This window comes from Periplaneta americana, chromosome 15 (genome assembly GCF_040183065.1).
Source record: "Periplaneta americana isolate PAMFEO1 chromosome 15, P.americana_PAMFEO1_priV1, whole genome shotgun sequence".
Taxonomy (NCBI): Eukaryota; Metazoa; Arthropoda; class Insecta; order Blattodea; family Blattidae; genus Periplaneta; species Periplaneta americana.
Window position 1 is genome coordinate 26,260,258 of NC_091131.1, and position 13,313 is coordinate 26,273,570.

General features: G+C 36.4%; 1 non-coding gene across 1 annotated transcript; it reads left to right on the plus strand.

Annotated features, from left to right (window-relative positions):
* The first annotated feature begins 2,421 nt into the window (after positions 1–2,421).
* Positions 2,422–2,495, plus strand: TRNAT-AGU (transfer RNA threonine (anticodon AGU)). Its single transcript has one exon. It is a non-coding gene; the product is annotated as a tRNA-Thr (tRNA).
* Positions 2,496–13,313: the final 10,818 nt, after the last annotated feature.

The following is a 13,313-nucleotide window of genomic DNA, read 5'->3' on the forward strand; positions in this document are numbered from 1 at the left end:
CGTCAGCACGTAGAGCTGAAAACCCGGGTTCAAGTCTCGGTGGCGGAGAGAATTTTTCTCCGTTCTACTCAGCCTTCATCATATGATAACGCAGAATTTCTGTACGGAAATATCATATATACTTCGGTACATCGTAATAATATATGACTTCTATTTTCTTGACATGAGTGTCCCTCAGTTTCGAGCATAGATATTTATTTTCATTCTTCCTCTTCCCTCTTCCCCTCCTATGCACATTCCTGATTAAATTTCTTTCTTATGACGCAACACACAGCTCGCTCACTAGCCAAACAACCAAGGGCAGGGACCTTTAACGCTGAATTGGGCTGTACTGTGGGCTCTCCCTGTTCTCATGGTATACAGCGCATTTTATATGTCAAAACTGGGGATGTAGAACTGTCAAATCACAGAAAAAAATGGAAAGTGGAAATGTTGGTGTAAGGTAACGTTGGATATTTGGCACACTGATTAAAAATCAGGAATGTTCGGGTACTAAAAGTTGTTTTTCTCGATAATGATATTTCGTGACATTCCCTCTTTTCTCCCAACACTTTCAGATATTGCTAGTCCCGGGTTTTCTCCTGGTAGACAAGCGACTTAAGATGTTCCAAGAGGTAAAAACCAAGAAGTGTGAGATCTCGGGAGCGGGCTGGCCACATTGAGCACATTATGTAAAATGTTTACTTTGAACTTACTTTTCCTATGTATGTAGACTTTTGGGACATACTGTATAATCTTTCCCAGTTACCCTAGACATGCAACGGGTAAGAAATAAATAGCTAACTTCAGACAAACCGCTTTCTCAGACTGTTAAAAGTAGAGGGGGGATACAGAGACCGAAAAGCTTTGTGTTGGTGGAACATATTACCATTTTGTTGCATCGAAATGCTTTCTCCGTTTTATTGTTCAAGACAAAACGAAAAAAAGTGCCTAAAGATAAGGAAAAAACAGTTCATCTAGCTGCAAGCGATGTGTTGATGAACGTTTCTGTGAAGTTCGTAAACTTTTATGGGGTTTTAACGACATTTAAGGGTGGAAATTTTGAGGAGCACTGCCATAAAGATAGAAAAAGATGATTTGCTCTGTGGAAGATGACACTACTAAGAACGCATATTATAAAAAAGACGAAATATCGTTACTCACACGAAAAATACCTCGAAGTACAAAACTTCAATAACGTACTGTATATTATTAAACAATGAACGTAACTTTCCTAATTTGATGAGTCCAGTAATTGTACTACATCATAAACGTGTTTCATATGAATATACGACAGCATTATAAAACAATAATTATAAAAAAAAATTACATTAAATTTGTAATGATGAATCGTTTGATATCATGGTCTACGAAGAAAGGGGTTGCTATGACAACAGTGATGTATTAAAATATATTATTGCATCCTAGCATTATAAATAGGTTGTTACTACATCGGATATCGTTCGTAATCGGCTTATTATGGCACGCGTGCCGATAATAGTAATGACGTATTCACTATGACGTAATACCGGAACGCTTGGATCGGGATGCTACTCGTCTGACTATCTTCTACACGCCGTGTAACAAGAAATGAAAAGCAGGACAGAAGGTAAAGTATCATTCATTTCCAATCTTTAACAATTTTGTATCACTTTTGTAATATCACATAAAACAGTTCTGTGGTTCAGAGAAACTATATTAACAAAATAAAGGAACATTTGTAACATAATCTGCAAGGTCATTCATTTCTCTTTATTCAATGCCAATCTAGGCGCAACTAATCGATACGAACATATGAAGGTAATTTGTCAGCTATGGATCCCGAATTTCTTTCATAATTAATTTATTTCCTACAATTTATAATGTTAAGATGCCATAAAGTATTGTATCCAACTCGTGGATAATCTTATTATGACACTCGTGAAAATTGTCACATTCACTGTAGTTCGTGTGACAAACATTCACTCATGACATAATCATCAAGATTATCCTCTTGTTGCATAAATAACTATTAATAATAATCCGTGGCGCTACAGCCCGTGAAAGGCCTAGACCGACCAGCAGGCTGCTGGCCTCACGCCCACATGCCGAAGCAGAGGTGGACGATCATCCAACAAGAATGGAGGTATCGTGTGGTTAGCACAATGGTCCCCCTAGCCGTTATAGCTGGTATTCGCAACCGGATTTCGCTACCTATCGTAGAAATAACTATTATGACCAACGAATTATGACACAAGATAGCCTATGCTGTCATAATAGGAGTCATAATGTTGCAGTTGCTATGCTAGTGCCATTTCTGAGTTGTTGTGCTTCAAATTGCATATAAGGAATAATGTAATGTCCACTCTGATAAGAACATGAACTCAATATTTTCTGCATTACACACAAAAGTTTTGGCGTAACACTGCATGTGACTTCCCGTTTTAAAACTTGAAGTAAATTGGCGCCGTGGCTTAGTTGGTTAAAGCGCCTGTCTAGTAAACAGGAGATCGAGGGTTCGAATCCCTCCGGTGCCTCGGAGTTGGATTATTTATGTTTAATTCCAAAAGTAAACCGTTTGATTTCACATACATATTTTACTATTTAAGAGTAAGCCTATACATAAAATTTATTTTTCACAAATTTTTGAATTAAATAGCAAGTAATTTGTAAGTACAGATACGGGATTAAAATTTGGACCGAGTCGAGATGGGAGTCCAACTGCATGTAGGCAACAATTTCATACGACTGTCCATAAGTAGCATATATACAGGGGCTCTTGTTTACTGCACATGCGCAGTGTGTTGTAAGCAGGGTTGCCAACACTTCTGTATTTCCCGGGATCTCCCGTATTTGCCCCTAATTTTTAACACTCTTCCGGCTCTCTTATTATTTTTCTTTTCGAGCATTTTTCTCCCTTATTTTTGTATAATGTAAACAATTTTATTCTAAACATTTGATTTTGCCATGAATGATGATTGTTTATATGATGATTCTGTTGTTCAAGAGATGCATTAAAGTGTGCAGTCTTTATAGAATGTAATGCTTACCAGAAATGGGTTTTAGTGCTCACCCGTTTAAAATGTTAATGTTATAAATTTGGAAAAACTAACTAGTTTTGTTCTAAGCATACCAAGTAGTAATGCTCATACAAAGAGGGTGTTTCATCTCATGAACAATAATTGGAGAGATGTTCGAAACATGAGCATGACACATCTAATCAAGTCAGAGCTGAAAACTGCAGTCGACTTCAACTATTACGCGAGACAAAATCTGTCTCAAAATACTCTTAATTTAAGCCTAGCTACCGAAGTGTAGGATAAAGTTGTTTTTTAGTAACTGAACAGAATAATTTGTCTATTTTCCATGAGAAATTTTGTCGTTTCATTAGTCTCTCGTATTTTCTTCAAAAAAAGTTGGCAACCCTAGTTGTAAGCGAAACTTACATAATTTTATTTCCGTATCTGCACATGTTAAACCGGTATTATGTCTATTCCGTCTCTTCTTGCAGATAGACACAGAGTAGAAATAGAGAAATATAGACAGAGAGAGAAACGGAAAACAGAGACAGACGGAATGAGGATTAGTATGATAGGAGAAGGACGACTTAAGGAAATATAAATTTCACACTGATCATGAAGAGGAAAAGGAATTGGTTGGGTCACTGGCTGAGAAGACGCTGTCTACTGAAGGATGCACTGGAAGGAATGGTGAACGGAAGAAATGTTCGGTGTAGAAGAAGATATCAAATTATAGACGACATTAATTTTTATAAATGACCTTGGCCCCATAATGAAAGGAATAGGTTATCCTATACTATTTGCAGATGACACAAGTATCATAATTACAGACAAGAACTTTGCCACATTCGAATATAAAACAGAAACAATTCTCCTTAAAATTTATGACTGGTTTACAACCAATAAACTAGTATTAAACATTAATAAAACTAACATAATTCAATTTAAAACCACTTCAAATTTAATCTCTGAAACATTAGGCACAACTATCAACAATATACCCGTACTAGAAACAACAACAACCAAATTTCTTGGTTTGCATATTAATAATACAATAAATTGGAAAAATCATATTAAAGAAATAACCCCCAAACTTGGCTCAGCATGCTTCGCAATTAGGCCGTTACAACAATTTCTAAACAGCAGTATCTTAAAGACAATATATTTTGCCCATTTTCATTCCATTATATGCTACGGAATAACATTTTGGGGAAATTCTGCAGATAGTAAAAATATTTTCTTATTACAAAAAAGAGTCATTAGAATAATAGTTGGAGCAAAGGCTAGAGAATCATGTAGATTATTTTTAAAAGAGATTATGACCTTAACAAATCAGTACATATACTCTTTAATAAATGTGCTCTTATGTAATAAAGAAAATTTTCCAACTAATTCAGCCATACATAGTATAAATACCCGCAGAAAATATGATATTCATACGCCATCATCAAATTTTTCGTGTTATCAAAGGGGAATACGTTACATGGCGATACAAATGTTCAATAGTCTTCCTGAAGACATGAAGAATCATAGCTAAAACCCTGCATTATTTAAGGTAAAACTAAAAAAAAAAAAAAAACTTAATATCTCACACGTTCTATTATGTAGATGATTCATTCATTCATTCATTCATTTATTTTATTCCATAGATCTTACATGAGCAATGAAGCTTTAAGATGTGGAACATGTCAGCATTTTACAATATTACAATTACAATTTTTACAAATTTTTATAGTTTTACAATTTAGTAATTTTCTACAATTTTTACAATTCTACAATTTTTACAACATTTGACATTTCACAGTACTGTGTAAATATTTTAATACTATTACATAGTAAAGATATTGCATTATATACAATATTGTCATTAAGGTATTAATTCTGTACATATGTCATATTTGCATTTTATATGTTAAACGTAAGAATTGGACATAAGTTATTCTTTATTCTATGCTAAAAAGCAAATGTAAGAATATTACGGAACGATTAAGTCTATCTATTAAGACATATGGTTCATATGCGGAGACAAAGAGGAAGGCAGAAAATAGGAAAGATTGAAGAAAGCTGGTTTTGCAGGGAAAGACCTGACCTTGTGCAGAACACTATGTATCAATGAATATATTTAAAAAAAATTAGTAATTGTGTTTGAAATTAAAATAATAAAATTAATAAATTTTACACAGCAGAAATTTTGGACCCAAAATATATAATGCATTAATTAGAGCTTACCCTGAGCTAAGTAGCTACACTTAACACACATAGATTTAAGAAACAAATCAGATTAATTATTTAATTGTTTAAGCTAATTGAGTTAAAAATTGATATTATAATATTTTTGTACTTTTGTATTTTCTATTTGTATACAGACCCTATTATTACATGCTGTATGTATTTTACCATTTATTAATGTTATTGTGCTCAATGAACTCTCTTAATTTTGTGATATATTTTGTATAACTGATCTGAACTGCGTCCGAGCACGAGCTTCTGCTCTTTCGGGCTGCAATGCCTAATGTAGCTCAAGTATAAAGTATTAAATAAATAAATTCAAATTCAAATTAATGTTCAAGGCAAGAACGTAAAGCAAAATGAACTTAAATGGCTCAGAATTCCCACTAACATCAAACGAAAACCGAACGAAGTGCACAGAATTGCAACACATTCACTTTATGCTTTCGCCGTTCGCAATATTATGGCAATGGCTGTATTCCAAGCGTGGGGGGTAAATTCAGCATTCAGCTCACACCTTAATAACAAGCAGGAAGAGCAGTTGCTCCAGATAAAGGCCAACTTACGCAAAGCGGCTCTGAATTAACGTCGATTCATGCATGCAATTGTAAAGATTATACTAACAAAGCTGCAGACAATGACGGAATCCGCGTCTGGGGAGTTTTATGGTTTATAAAGTAGGGGAAATCGTGATGGGGTGTGGTAGGCCCGAATGCGTTGCCGGGGGCTCGGAGCGGCTATTTGGCACGTCTCTGAAACGCATAGCTCGATGCATGACCTGGAGTAGAAAACGAGGATATCGAAGAGCTGAGAGTGCGTGGAAAATACGATACGACGGGGAGCTGCGATGCCAGTCACGGCTGATGAAATCACTTGGTGAAGCTTTCCACTGCATTGTATACAATAATGAGATCTTGTTCATGCTATCCTTTCGACAAGATATAGGCCTACGCAGTTTCTTAAATCGTACTATACTAACGCTGTCTTCAAAATCCTTTCCTATCAGCAACAATAATTTCGTGACTAGTTCCTGGTAAGAATTTTAGGTGGGGTCAAGTAGGTCTAATAGCCTTTTTAAAAAAAAAAAAAAAAAAAAAAAAAAAAAAAAAAAAAAAAAAAAAAAAAAAAAAAAATCGGGCTAATTTGATACAGACCAAAGGCTCAGTTTGAAAATGTTCAAAACTGTGATTATGGAAATACATTTTTTTTTTATTTTAGTAGGTTATTTTACGACGCTTTATCAATAGCTTAGGTTATTTAGCGTCTGAATGAGATGAAGGTGATAATGGCGGTGAAATGAATCCAGGGTCCAACACCGAAAGTTACCCAGCATTTGCTCATATTGGGTTGAGGGAAAACCCCGGAAAAAACCTCAACCAGGTAACTTGCCCCGACCAGGAATCGAACGCGGGCCACCTGGTTTCGCGGCCAGACGCGCTGACCGCTACTCCACAGGTGTGGACGGAAACACATTTTATGCCCTTTAAGGAGCAATACTGAACAAGTTTAAAAAAATCATAATCAGCCTCATAAATGCATTTTAAAAAAGGCAGTTTTGTGTGTTGAAAAAACTTTTATGTGATGCTCAGTTACTTTTGTTAATGTTATTAAATGAATAAAGATAGAATAATTTTTAAATTTTTATTAACTCAGAATAGTGTGAATTCAATTTTGTCTAAAGAAAAGCTGTGAATAGTGATGAGTCTAGCAGTAATTAGGGCATTATGATACATAAGCAAGGCAGTTACGATATTATGTTTACTATGAAAGACATTGACCGGGTTGATCAATTTTCTAACTTAAAGTAGGTAATTTATTATCTCTTGAGGGACATTTCATAATTTCTCAGCTCTTGAGGGATGTTTGAATTGACATGTTGGTAGCTACAATACAGTAAGTTAAAAAACTATACATATAGCCTTATTTTACTTATTTACCTAACAATTTTAGCTTAATGGTAATCCTTCTTACTGCTAAAATTCAACACAACTTTGGGAAATACTACAAACTACATTCATTATTTAAAAATATATTTTAAGTTTATTTTAGCAATACAAACTGTATCATAATTTTCTCAGTTTATTTCCTTACAAACAAAAAAATTACTAGGACACAGCAATTTTCTAGGATTGGCAGAGAGGTGTTAAATATTCAGTAAATTGTATAAATTTTATGGAACAAAGAGGTCATTACAAAAGTTGCTAAATCTCAGTCAATTTTAATGTGATTTCAACTAAACTTTTACATGTGATACATTAAGGATCTTTGTGTACCAAATAGCCTTACTTCATTGTTCTATATAATATGAACCAGATTTAAAGCACTTTAACGGAAAGCTCTTATAGCTGTATCACAATAGCCAACACAGAAGACCATTATAACACACTAGTTTTGTTTTAGTTTTATCCATTATTACAAATAAAAAATTAATTTAACTTCAAATCCTTTATATATGTCTAAAGTAGCATATATATACATATATATGTATATACAGGGTGTTTAAAAAATACAGGGCATAATTTCAGGTATGTATTTCCCGCATGTAGACAATCAAAATAGTTCATTACAACATGTGTCCGGAAATGCTTAATTTCCGAGTTATGGCCTTCACAACACTGAAATTCACCGGAACGTTTTTCTTTCCGCAGGTCGTTGTCATTACAGAAGATATTCAAAATGTCCACCTCCTGCTTGAATACAGACCTCACATCGATGTCTCATTGACCTGCGAACACGATCCAAAATTCCAGGAGTATTGCGTATGTCCTCAGAACATGCCACAATTCGATTCCGAAGGGATTCCAAATCAGGCACCGGAGACGAATAAACCAATGATTTTAAATGGCCCCACAATTAGAAATCGAGAGGGTTCAGATAAGGTGAGCGTGGAGGCCAAGCAATTGGGCCACCTCTACCTATCCATCGATCAGGAAACCTTCGATCCAAGTACCGGCGAGCCGTACGACTGAAGTGTGCAGGAGCGCCATCATGCAAGAAGTGAATGTGTTGACGATTGATCAGTGGAGTGTCTTCTAAAACATGAGGTATGGTGTTTTCCAGGAAGTTTGTGTACGCCTGCTCCGTAAGTCTGTTTACAAGTACATGGGGTCCAACTACTCGATCACCAATGATACCGGCCCACATGTTGAGGGAGAACCGCACCTGGTGATGAGATGGAACAGTTGCACGTGGGTTTTCATACGCCCATACATGCTGATTGTGGAAATTAGTTATGCCATCTCGTGTGAACTGTGCTTCATCTGTAAATAATACTAAGGGAGGAAAGTTCGGATTTACACCACACTGCTGCAAGAACCACTGACAGAACCTAACTCGTGCAGGGTAATCTGCTGGTGACAGGGCCTGTACACGTTGCAAATGATAAGGATGCAATTGATACTCTTTCAACAGTCTCCAGACAGTCGTATGAGGAACATTGACTTGCAACGCTACCCTTCGTGTGATGATAGGAGGAGTCATGTTCACAGCCTCCAGAATCTCCTCCTGTACTTCTGGAGTTGTAGATCTTGGTCGTCCCCTTCCCAAACCAGGAGAGTTAAATTTTCCATACTCGCACAGACGGTAATGGAGACGTATAAATGTCTTCCGATCTGGACATTGTCGCTGTGGGTACCTCTCCTTGTACAAACGACGAGCCAGCGCAGCATTGCCGTCCGCCTTACCGTACATGAAGTGTATCTCTGCCAGCTCTTGATTTGAGTACATGTCGCACAGTCTAACGCCTACACAACACTGAATGTAACCTTCGCCTCGGAATGAACTGTCAGAGTGCCCTCTTAACGTCTCCTTTGATGGCAACGACCTGCGGAAAGAAAAACGTTCCGGTGAATTTCAATGTTGTGAAGGCCATAACTCGAAAATAAAGCATTTCCGGACACATGTTGTAATGAACTACTTTGATTGTCTATATGTGGGAAATACATACCTGAAATTATGCCCCGTATTTTTTAAACACCCTATATATATATATATATATATATATATATATATATATATCAAAGGAAATCAGAAAAAAATTTAAAACATAAAGGATTAAAAAATGAATGTCTCGAAAGTGATACATACTTTTTCAAAGCTTAGGTTTTATTTACAGTCGCTTTAACTTCGAGGTTACTTCACGTAGGCCTATACTCGTATTGTGGTTGATAAATAAGACTACCGCTACCTATCGGACAGTCTACCATATAGGCCAGTGGTCGTCAGCACTCGCTGAAATGTGCAAAGGGTGCGCGGTGCTGTCCCGTGTGCACTGTCGCGCAATAGGGAGAGGTAGAGAGCATACCCTCTAGCAGCTACGGAGTGCACCCTAGTGATATAGGCCTGTAGCTACACGTAATGAGTAGGGATTGAGATCTTGCGAAATATTATCTGCATCTAATTGTAGTGGAAATGGGAACCAATAACTAGAATCAGAGTAGGCCTACCAGTTATTTAAAGACCAAGGAAACCACTAAAATCATTATGGGATTCGCCGACCACGGGATTTGAACCTGGGACATTCCGTATGCAAGTCCAGTTTTTTTACCACACAGCCGCTTCACTCGGTGACACATACTTTCTTATTATATGCTTTCACTCATTTCACAAGAATTAAGTTTCTTTATCACGTTGTTAATGATATTGATGTTAATATAGTTATTTATGTTCTAAGCGAGGTAAGTAGTTTTTACTAGTCGAGGACGAGTTTGCCCCCGAGCGATAGCGAGATCTGCAATTATGTAGTCCAGACTAGTATGCCCAAATTCTACTTAACTCACGAATTGCATATAATGTTTTTTTCACTCCCACATTTGACGTAATAAAATAAATTTAATCACTTTACGTAATTTAATATCAGATCTGTTATGAAAATCGTCGAGTTTTTAGTATTCTTTTGTTTATTCCTATGCGACTGTTGAACGAAACATATTTTCACTTACTTTCTTAGGGAAGTAATGTGACTTACGTCCCGTCGTCAAGCAACCAACACTGTCAGGTAAAATCCATATTTACTTCCCTAAAAACAAGCTAATAACAGCATACTTACGGCAGTGAGATTGGAAAAACTTATTTTCTTGCATTATAATTCAAAAGACATACCTAAACGAAATAATTATTTAATATGGAGTAGGTAAGAAGATGAACTTTAATTGTCTGATTATACACAAAAGGAGTTCTCTATAAAACCAAAATTAGGACATTTGACTTCATTCATAAACTATAGGCTTACAATTTTATTGAAGTAGACATATTTTTTAAGTAACAAAAAATATTTGAGCAGAAGCAGAAAGAGCTGGGCAGTTGAAGACTATTTTTGCTTTAAAACGGGGAAGTAAATATCCAGACCCTGATAAAAAAATATATAACGTAAAATAGCATAGTATACTATAGTCGAATGTGGCGTTAGAGCAAGTGTTCGAATCCTGCTTGGGCTGATTACCTGGTTAAATATTTTTCCGATGTTTTCTCCAACTGTAACCAAAATATCAGGTAATCCATGCTAAATCTTCCGTCTCATCTAGCCAAATAACATTTCGCTATCCCCAATTCCACCGACTGCAGTTGATACAGCGTCATTAAATAACAGATAAAAAATAAGAAGATATCGCCCACGTCTAGGTTTGAAGTCAGGAATATCAAATCAAAGTGCAGGGTTGATAACCACTACATTACCGTTGTAATGCAGTAAGAGTATAGAAAATTGGGGAAGAAATAAATACTGGATTTCGTAAATTAATTAAAGAATGAAAAAATTACTTGCCTATAAGAAAAGAATGTGTGAATTCATGCTATTTAAGTCAATGTAGCAAAATTCAGATGAGTTCTACCACAAAAGCAGATGAAACACACGTTAAGCATAACAAAAGATTTTAAAAGAGTAACCCTCATTAAAACTGTGCATGGGAATTTCCTGTTTCACACAACTGCCTGCCTCAAGACAATTTGACAATAGTCCTCAGAAGAAAGTGATACGTTTCTTTTTTCTCCTAGCTTGTTTGGCATCATTAAAAGTGATGGTACAACTTAAAGACATCCTGAAGATTAACGTGCTACCATAAGATCACATTAAGTTTAAACGTAGCTGCAAATGATCTCAAACATATAGATACTTCGGAATATGTATGATGAGACTTTCTTGTGTTAAATTTTAACATACTTTGTTAACATGTTTCGACACATCACAGCCATAACAAAATTACAAAACACCTCCACATATGCAGAACTCATCACAAATGCCAACCACACCTACAGAGACATCAACACAGACATGGAAATACTGCACATCCAACCAAAAAGCCAGAAACTCAACACACTAGAACAATATGAAATATACAGACACACGAAAACACACCCCAACGATATTCTCAACACACAACTCAATTTCAAAACACATACACTCTTTGACTCTGCACTACGAACGCACCCTCACAGGAAACAAGAGGCGCCAAGACCAACAACGACCAGTTCTGAAGATGACCCAAAATAGGTCGAAACATGTTAACAAGGTACGTTAGAATTTAACACAAGAAAGTCTCATCATACATATTCCGAAGTGATACAGTGTTAAAAGTTGTGTAATCAAGATGTACATATAGATATTTAATAAGTATTGCTTTTTCTTCTGAATTATATTGTATCCATAAATGTAGCAATAATACGAGTAGGCCTATTAACGGGATATTTCAATGCGTTTAATACAAACTCATGTTCTTACTAAAATATATCTTAGTGCACAATTTGATATATTTAAATTCAGTTTTATTACCATGCTTGCTAGTGCTTCCAAAATTCTAGTTCAAACCCTACCAAAAGTGACGGATTTTTATGACAATACAAAAATTCTGTGCTGTATTAAGGATACACCGACACGTAGAATTCATCACCCAATTACTGCACGGGAATAAAACTACAGGATTGTTTCCGATCTCTGGAAACGATTTTTGAATGACGTCATGTGCGTCAGGAGTCATACGACAGCTGAACTGTGGTGATAGGTGAGACCAGTAGTGAGTGATTTCATAGTCAGAGTGCACGGTGTCCACAGCAGCGATGCCCAAGAAAATCGAGCCTTTTTGCGAGGGGTACATTACGACCCTTTCCGATGCCGAGTACAGTTACGTGAAAATCGTAGGAGCCTGCAAAAAACCTGATTTCGTTATTTCCAAGAAATGTATCTTCTGTGTACTTAATACGACTGGCAAAGCTCGAACAAACAAGCAAATCCACCCCTCGTCACAAGCCGCACCACCCGAGATGATACAAATTAATCCCATGAATTATTTTTCAAGTATGTTTACTGACAAGTTATAGGTGTTCAAAGTATCTACTGAACCTGATTACATTCATTACACCTTAGTAGCAGTAGTAGTAGTGATTATCGGACTCTGTCGAACATTACTGGTCTGTGTCGAATTTGATCAAAAACAGCTAATATTCGCATAGTCAGTTTCTCTCTGGTGTCATTTCGAGTGTTGTATACTTTACATGTCGCAAAAGAAAAAAATATATATATTAAGGGCGTAGTCCATACCTGTGGAGTAACGGTTAGCGCGTCTGGCCGCGAAACTAGGTGGCCCGGGTTCAAATCCCGGTCGGGGCAGTTACCTGGTTGAAGTTTTTTCCGGGGTTTTCCCTCAACCCAATACGAGTAAATGCTGGGTAACTTTCGGTGCTGGACCCCGGACTCATTTCACTGGCATTATCACCTTCATATCATTCAGACGCTAAATAACCTACATGTTGATACAGCGTCGTAAAATAACCCAATAAAATAAAATAAAAATTAAGTGCGTAAAGTCGGGTGATCACGGTGGCCATGCAACAGGTCCTACTCTCCCTATCCATTGCTCCCCGTAGATGTTCTTCAGATGTGCTCGTAAAACTAGGCTGAAGTGCGTTGAGACATATTGAATCACATGTCCCCTAACATCGTGAAGGGTACATCCTACATGAGCAGCGGAAGCGTTTTCCGAAGGGCTTCATTCAAACGGGACAAAAAAAATGACAGGACTCTTGTAACCTTTACGCAAGGGTACTTGAAGAAATAAATTAATAATTCATTCTATAATTAATTGTAAAGTCACTAAAACCTGTCTTTTTTCCATG